This window comes from Manduca sexta, unplaced genomic scaffold, assembly GCF_014839805.1.
Source record: "Manduca sexta isolate Smith_Timp_Sample1 unplaced genomic scaffold, JHU_Msex_v1.0 HiC_scaffold_3909, whole genome shotgun sequence".
Lineage (NCBI taxonomy): Eukaryota > Metazoa > Arthropoda > Insecta > Lepidoptera > Sphingidae > Manduca > Manduca sexta.
In genome coordinates, this window is record NW_023595029.1 from 1,552 (window position 1) to 9,592 (window position 8,041).

General features: G+C 32.6%; 1 long non-coding RNA gene across 1 annotated transcript; it reads right to left on the reverse strand.

The window, feature by feature from the left end:
* Positions 1-1,481: 1,481 nt before the first annotated feature.
* Positions 1,482-2,183, reverse strand: LOC119193299. Its single transcript, XR_005113904.1, has 2 exons — positions 1,740-2,183; positions 1,482-1,627 (listed from the first exon to the last, which is right to left on the reverse strand). It is a non-coding gene; the product is annotated as an uncharacterized LOC119193299 (long non-coding RNA).
* Between the last annotated feature and the right edge of the window lie 5,858 nt (positions 2,184-8,041).

The following is an 8,041-nucleotide window of genomic DNA, read 5'->3' on the forward strand; positions in this document are numbered from 1 at the left end:
CCACATTCATTAACAGTAACATAATGAATCAAACTTAACGATAATTCAACACTTATAACTACATAACATTAACAATAGTACGATCAACTAAATGGTACAAGTCGGTAACAATGAACGCATAATGACAGTTTTATTCCCGACGATTGATATTCAATATCATTCATTTATAATGGAGTTCGGAAATATAACGGTGTAGTATTGAAAATTTTATTTAACGCTTCAATTATAATACAAAATTAAACATTTAAAACATGTAAAGAGAATAAGAAAAATACAAGAGGAACAAAACAGTCATTAGGCTTTTTTCAATCGATTCAACGAATACAACATAACAAAAATGTCCTTATAACATTTCAGATAAAACTGAAACGTTGAGAGGAGATTAATGAATAACAAATAGCTAACGTAATATAGGCACTTAGGGTTTTAAGGCACTGAGTGATATTATGTAACTGCAAAGAAGAAAATTAAAAGGCAAACCATTTTTTTTTACATATCTCGAGCATAACAAATTAGTCGCAACAGAAATATCGGTCAATTGATATTTGAGTAAAACAGTTAACAGGCTTAGTCGAAAAAGTTAAAACAAAAATAAAAATCAACATTCCACAAACAAATAACTCAACAACTTTTTGGAAACAATAATGTCCGATCCAACAGAAACTTAACAATTTAAACAAGTAACTTCAATCACAAATTTTTAACGTAACGAATAATTTGGTAATATGCTGCTTTTGAAATAGGCATTAATCAACTTATGAACGAAAATTGGGTAACAAAATGAATTTAGTAACTGAACTGTGGAACAACATTAACAACTTACTTGAAATGTAAAAACTAAAACAAAAATTCAACAATGATAACGTTTGAACACAGCCTTAAAACGTAACAAAACAACTGCAAATACCATTTTACTATTTAGTACATGTTCATTAACAGAATCACTGAGAATACTAATTTCGACGAAGATCAACACAATTTAAAGCAACAGATTATTTATAACAGTCTTCTGGTTAACGATTTTGATAAACGTAAACAACGTAATTGAGGTGAATCCAAATAACTTGCATCCAATAAGTATTGAAAACATTAACAGAAAACAACTATTTTCTCGGGATTAAAACAAACAAAAACGGTAACAAACAAAGGTTCCAAACTCAAACGTAACTTGAAGGAAAAACAAAACATAACGCAAATGTAACTTAAGAACAGTTGAGTTTAAACAACACCGATCATTAAGGCAATTTTGTTCAAACATTTTTGACCAAAATATTCCTGATTATACTATTGTAGTAATTGTGGTTCACTAACACCTACACTAACCTAAATCTTATGAATTTAATCGTTCACAAAGCGTTAATTACCTAACACTACTGCTATTTTAATACGAAAACCTAACTTAGAACTAAACCTATCTTTGGGAAATCTAGAAGATGATGTCAACATACATCCAGCTCGATCGCCTCCTTTGGTTGTTTTTGGTTCTTGTTGAAATACACCACCAGGAGGTACCATTGTGGTGTATTTTAATCTTGAGTGGTTAATGTTCAAATTATTGAAGAGTCTGATTATTTACAAAGTTGGTAAGTATATTTTTGTACTTCCATATTCCTTGTTAATTTATTATCTGTAACAAAACACAACATATTTTAAATTTACAGGAATTTAACTAAGTAATAATAAAAAATACATATGATGATGAAATTCAAAAATATGATACAAAATAAAAGAAAACTTACCGAAATGATAACAGCACTCTGATGAACAATTCAACTGTGACAATTTTCTTAATAAAACTGTACAATGACGTCACTTGTTCCAAACTAAGCCGAACTTGTTTGTACTTTGAATAAACTTTTTGATTTTCCGATATCAACCACCGGGGGTCCGAGTGCTCGGTCCCCCGGGGATGTTCACTGCAGCTCTGTGATTTCGGAAGTGGTCCGTTAGCCGCGGCTACACCCTTATATATGGGTCCCCAAATCCCTTCCCGGTTGACCGTGGGAGCGCATGCGCACGTGGACTCCTTGCGTCAGCGCATACAATAGCTCCCTGTTCTTTGTGCGCATTGATTTCGACCCCTCAAACGTCTTGCATTCTATCTACGCTTACCTGTACTTAGGGGAGAAATCTCACCCGGTGGGAACATACGCAATCTGAATTTGAATTATAGACGATAATCATGTATTACTGTATTAAGGGTGCCGACTGGTAAGTCAGTAAAACTTTCACACGCTTCGCACTTATTATTGTTATTGCGTTCCTTCTGATTATCCGTCTTTCAGAACTATAGATATTTATGAATATAAACTTGTTCTCTATAAATTCTACACCGATTCAATTCAATCTATAAATTGGATAAAATAAAAAAAAAAACAATTGATTTCAAAATAAGCAGAAACTTTAAAACCACATTGCATATTAGGACCCGTTTCCAAGAAATAATTATGAACCGTAAACAAATATTTTTTCAAACGCTGCTACACGAGTGTATGGAGCTGTATGTAAACGAAATCGCACATCGTGCACACGGACGGGGCTGAAGTGTGGTGTAACCTAACACTGCATGTACTAGTACTTGTAAGTCATTAATTTGCAGGCACACAAAGCCTAACGGGCCCTACCCGGCGATTGACTTCGCTGAGTGTTTGCCGCCGAACAAAAGGTCTTTTCAGCGGTGCGGGAGTACACGCTTCGTTTAAAATAATGAGGTCTTTATTTCGTAAAGGTAAAAATACGCCTTATTCTAATGAATTTACTTAAATATAAGTAGGTGTGCGTGTTTAACGTAATATGAAGTTTCGACCGGACTAATTAAATTAGCTGCTGCTTTCCAAATAGACTATGTGTATACTTGTATTTCAATACTTGTACTTCCGAAGTTGTTTGTATCGGTTGACAAGAATTGTTCCCTAATAGCTTCACTTGCTATATAGCTATATAAACTTATAATATTATTACAGTTTAAACAGATCTAAGAGACTTAAATCTCAGTAGATTTCCTTATAAATGTACTATCCTTATTAACATAGTCGCAAATTCATAAACATAACATCTGTAAAACCCGTAAATTAAAACATAAATCACAATTTACTTGCAGTATTCACATAAACAAAGACTAGACATAAATCTTACAAAATAGAAGAAAGACTATTCCATTCGCGTATTTTATTGGTACAATTAATACAACTCTAGAACAAAATAGAGACATCGTTGATAACGATTAACTTGATATGTATTAAACGTGGAAACACATCGATATCAGTAGGAACGGCCAGGTGCAAACTACGCCTTCGCTACTTTCCCATGGATAGCAAATGCAATGATGTATGTGAACCTTCATTAAAATTATAGAATATGTTATATTTTTTGTATCAAACTAATGACAAAGTAGTTTGTCTTCGAAGTATGTCTTCCCATATTCATTGGCGAAATATTTTCACAACTTATCAGTTTAATAAACATTTCTATTGTACCTAGATTTTGTTATTGACGAATTTCATCAAAACAAGTAGTCACTACTGGAATGAGTTAAAAAAAAATATAGATAAAATGAATATTTATACAATCCAAGTATCAATAACAGAAAATTTAAAACAGGAATTCCAGAAAATATTTAGATCGCACGAAAATTGAAGTAAAGAGCAAAATCCAGGAATTTAGGATGAAGGTTTTATAAAAGTAAATTCAGCGTTATTGAATGCTATGTTAGCTCTAAACCACGAGAAAAATTGTTTGCATTCAACAAAAAAATTGGCCCAATTTTATTTTACACTACGTATTTCGGAACTAAATCTGGCTCAGTATGAATCTAGTAGACAAACGAATATCAAATTACTTTTAGTTATAGTACAAGGTATTAAAATATGCTACCAGGGAAACGTTTATAATCAGGAATTCAAAGAAGCATCCATTAGTTAACATGTTTGGCTAATGTTGAGAAGTTCTAAGTTTCGGTACAGTCACTCCGCGCTTAGCTAACCAGTCGTACTGTAGCATGCACTCTGCTCCTCGTCTATTTGCTACGTTCCCGATAGTTTCCATAGGGAATTATTTTCGAACCGTTCCGCTTGTCGATGTCCTATTGCATCCTCTGGATGTGATAGGTAATACTTTTAACGAATCCCTTTTGGTATCCTTACGTCTGTACTAAGTTTTATTAGTGCTACAAAACTGAATATTTATGGAAATATGAAAAATATGGAGTAATCTTGGCTGAATGATGTTCTCCAGAGAATTGCATTATGGCCGTATATGTGGGTACCCATATTAAGAACAAGATTATCTTAATATTATTGCGAGCATTATTTATCCTCAACATGCCTCTGTCCGAAATGGACTTCTTTTAATACGATTAGCCTCATTCCGGCTTCTATGGCGAAATATGATATTAACTATGTATAAACTCGGAAACAATGCACACAATGTGCACGAAATATTTGATTTTAAACTCATTCCGCGAATGTATCTGCTTACATTACAAAAATATCCACATAATTTACGTGCATAATTTTCATACGCGGCTTTCAACAAAATTATTCTCGACGTAGGTGTAGGTAAAACTAACCGTAAACTTCGCATATAAGTTGGTCCGGTTACAAGTCCGGGACAATTTGGACACAAAACCCTGGGGAAATGCACGTGTGCTCTTTGCAAAGACAATGAGATCTATGTTACCGAATTTGTATAGCAAGCTCGTGTTTGCGCTGGCAGCTTCATCGTTTTATTAACTTTCATGTACATTTTGGGTGCGCATTAATACAGTTTTAATTTCAGACAGCTTTTGTGAATTTTTGACTAAAACTTGAGTTTTGGGAAATATGTGTAAAACGTTTTTAAATACATTTTGTACGATGCTGTTTTTCTATAACTAAGAATAATTAATAAAGCAAACAGCTGCAAACAATATTCAATATACTAGTTACTCATTTCATACTTTAATCCACTCATACTTTTCTAACCCTGGTTCATTATAGCATTTTCTTCTTATATTTAACTTGTATCAGCAGTTGACTTGTGTCCTTCGTATAACTAACGATACGCCTTACATGATCTAACTTAAGTCTTTATAGTCCCTACATAAAAGTATGTTCAACCACAACCATCAAAATAAATTTATCTCTACGTGACTGAACGTATCAAAACCAGGAACGCAATAATAAATCATTTCGGTTTGAATATATTGTAATAAGCTAGTCACAGCGGCGTGATGGTATTAAATATGTAATTGATATAAACCACGAAGCTGCCACTGTAATAGTGCGCCACTTTATTGATTATAAATTAATTATAACGTAATAAACAATTAACGTTAATTATGTTTATGCACAGGGTTAACTGTAAACTTTGAAATGGCACATGTTACGAGTTTCTATCAAATGTTATGCTAATGGAATAACATAATACCTATTACAGCACATAAATGTACTAATCTATTACTCAGTTTGTGTCATGTTTGTGTTTCAGTGACGTTTGTACGTTCTTGTTATTTTCTAATGAGAGTATGTTTAGAAAATTGTCAATGCAATTCTGAGTTTTGATGTTATAAAATTTGTAGAATTAAATAACTAAAATACTACATGTATCAGCCTTATTTATAGACTTGTTTAAGCGATAAGAGGTGGTTAAGAATTGCTTAAGGCGATACCTCAAGGTCCATTTTCATACATTTTGTTTCACCTTTAATCTGGGTAACTAAACAAGTATTGGCAAGTAAAGAATTTTAAAATTTCCTTTAAAGCCTTTAAAATTTCGTCATATTAAATTTTAAAGGCCGAAATATCCATGATTATTAATTATTTTTACGTTTTTCTTTCAACTGCGAGAACTAATCACTAACTAGAGGTGAATTTAAATTCTTTACTTGCCAATACTTGTTTAGTTACCCAGATTAAAGGTGAAACAAAATGTATGAAAATGGACCTTGAGGTATCGCCTTAAATAGCTATCAAAAACATTTTCCTAGTTTAAACGTTAGTGAGTGGCAAGATGGCGGGTTTTGACTTACAGCTGATCGAGTAAATTTGTGTTTTAACTAAGCATAGCTTTGCGAATTTTTATAAGTAAGCATAATACAATTGTTTATGTATTACTATTGACCGGTACTTGCACTTTGTCGCACCTTTTTCTACCTAAAGCGAAATTTTTATCTCATTTACCGAAGAAACTCACTTATCTTTGAAATGTTATTTCATTTATTAAACTTTCATGAACAACTGACACGACGTTACGAAGTTATTTACACTTATATTGATAACTACTTGCTTTGGTTTGTGATTTTCTGTTCGTGAATAAAAAAATAACACATCAGTTAATCATTATTTATCTTTCTATTAGTGATCACTTTGAAAAGGAATCCTAAAATTTATCGCGTTCAATTTAAAACACAAATAATAATTTCTGCATTATAATATACAAATATTTTGCACTTTTATTAATTAGACAGCATTCAGGATTCATGGTTTTACTGCCAGTTTTAATCGTAACTTAACGAGATAGACTTAAGAAAATAATAGATATATTAGGAGCAAAATAAACATTAATTAGGTAATAATAATGTTTATTTTTCCAAATTATAGTTTCAATATCTTCAACGGTGGTATCCACACTAGACTGTGTTGTAATCTGTATCGTGGATAAGTGACACACAGATTCACACACATGTCACATATTTATCCCCGAAGGGGTATACAGAGGTGTAACCAGGGCACCCACTTTTCGCTCAATGTGTTCCGTCCCATGACGTGATAGGGGGCGAGCCTATCGCCATATCACTTTGCCCTAGCCGAGTTCGAACCCAGGACCTCAAAGTGCTGCCGTACCACGCATGCATTACAACTACGCCACCGAGGTTATCACACGTACTATAAAAAGTATTAACCAAACATACCTGTATTCCCGATACGCAGATATCTTAATAACTAAACTTTTTCCTTAGTCATAAATAAAATTTATAATACGTTACGGATCAAAAGGACGCTAGCTTACCTAATCATTGTTTTATCATTTATTAACGTGTAAAATTGCCCTAGTCAGTTATCGTTATCTTTTTTCCTCAACCATCTACACTTCGTATGTAAAGATTTACCTCAAGTTCAATCAAGTATTGTATTACGAATATTTTTCCTCTATGACAGTAATAGGTTCATACAAAATTAATTTACATATTTAAAAAGTAGGTGATCAGCATACTAACATTTTATCACATCTCATTAAAAAACAAGTATATCATGTTTTATTATGATCTACAATCAACTTAATTTTTGTGAAATAGTAACCTCGTTTATCATATTAATATGTTTAAAATTTCAGTAGCTAATATTCTACGCTAAATATATGGGTATAAAGTATAAACTATGTAATTATACTTATCAGAATATAAAGTATTCATAATTATTTAAAATTGTAAATGTCGATTCTTCTTTCTTTCTGAAAACGCAGATGTGTCAATTTATCATCTAATTTAAAAACATTACTTCGCTTCAATAGTTGTTGAGAGCTGTTAACAATCCAATATCTTATAAAGTCATATAAAGATAAAGTCAAATATCATATCTCATTATTAAACTGTAGTTAGTTCTTTCTTTAAAGTATTATACTTCACAACTTTTACTCATACTGCTTTATAATATTCATATACTTATTTCCATTACTTGCGAAAGTGTTTTAACATTCTCTATTCGATTCCTTAACATGAAGAGGTAATTACAAATTAGTAATTACTTTTGTAAAGCCATGCGCCTCCGGCGTTTGTATTCGCACACGTGCGCGAAACAGAGCACTTTCCTATGAGTTTTGTTAAAAGTTCTCACAAGACGTGAGCGCCACTCCTAAATTATTCACGCACACACCCCTTTCTGGCCCGGGTTCTTTCATTCGGGACAAAAGGGGATTCAGGTCGTGGTAACAACGGAAAGATTGCAAAGGACCCATGTACGTATAGGTAAGATGGGCTTTTAATATTAAGCGTCCAAACGACACGAAACCAACATTATTACGTGATCCCGTCACATACATATTAAACATACCACATAGGCTTCTA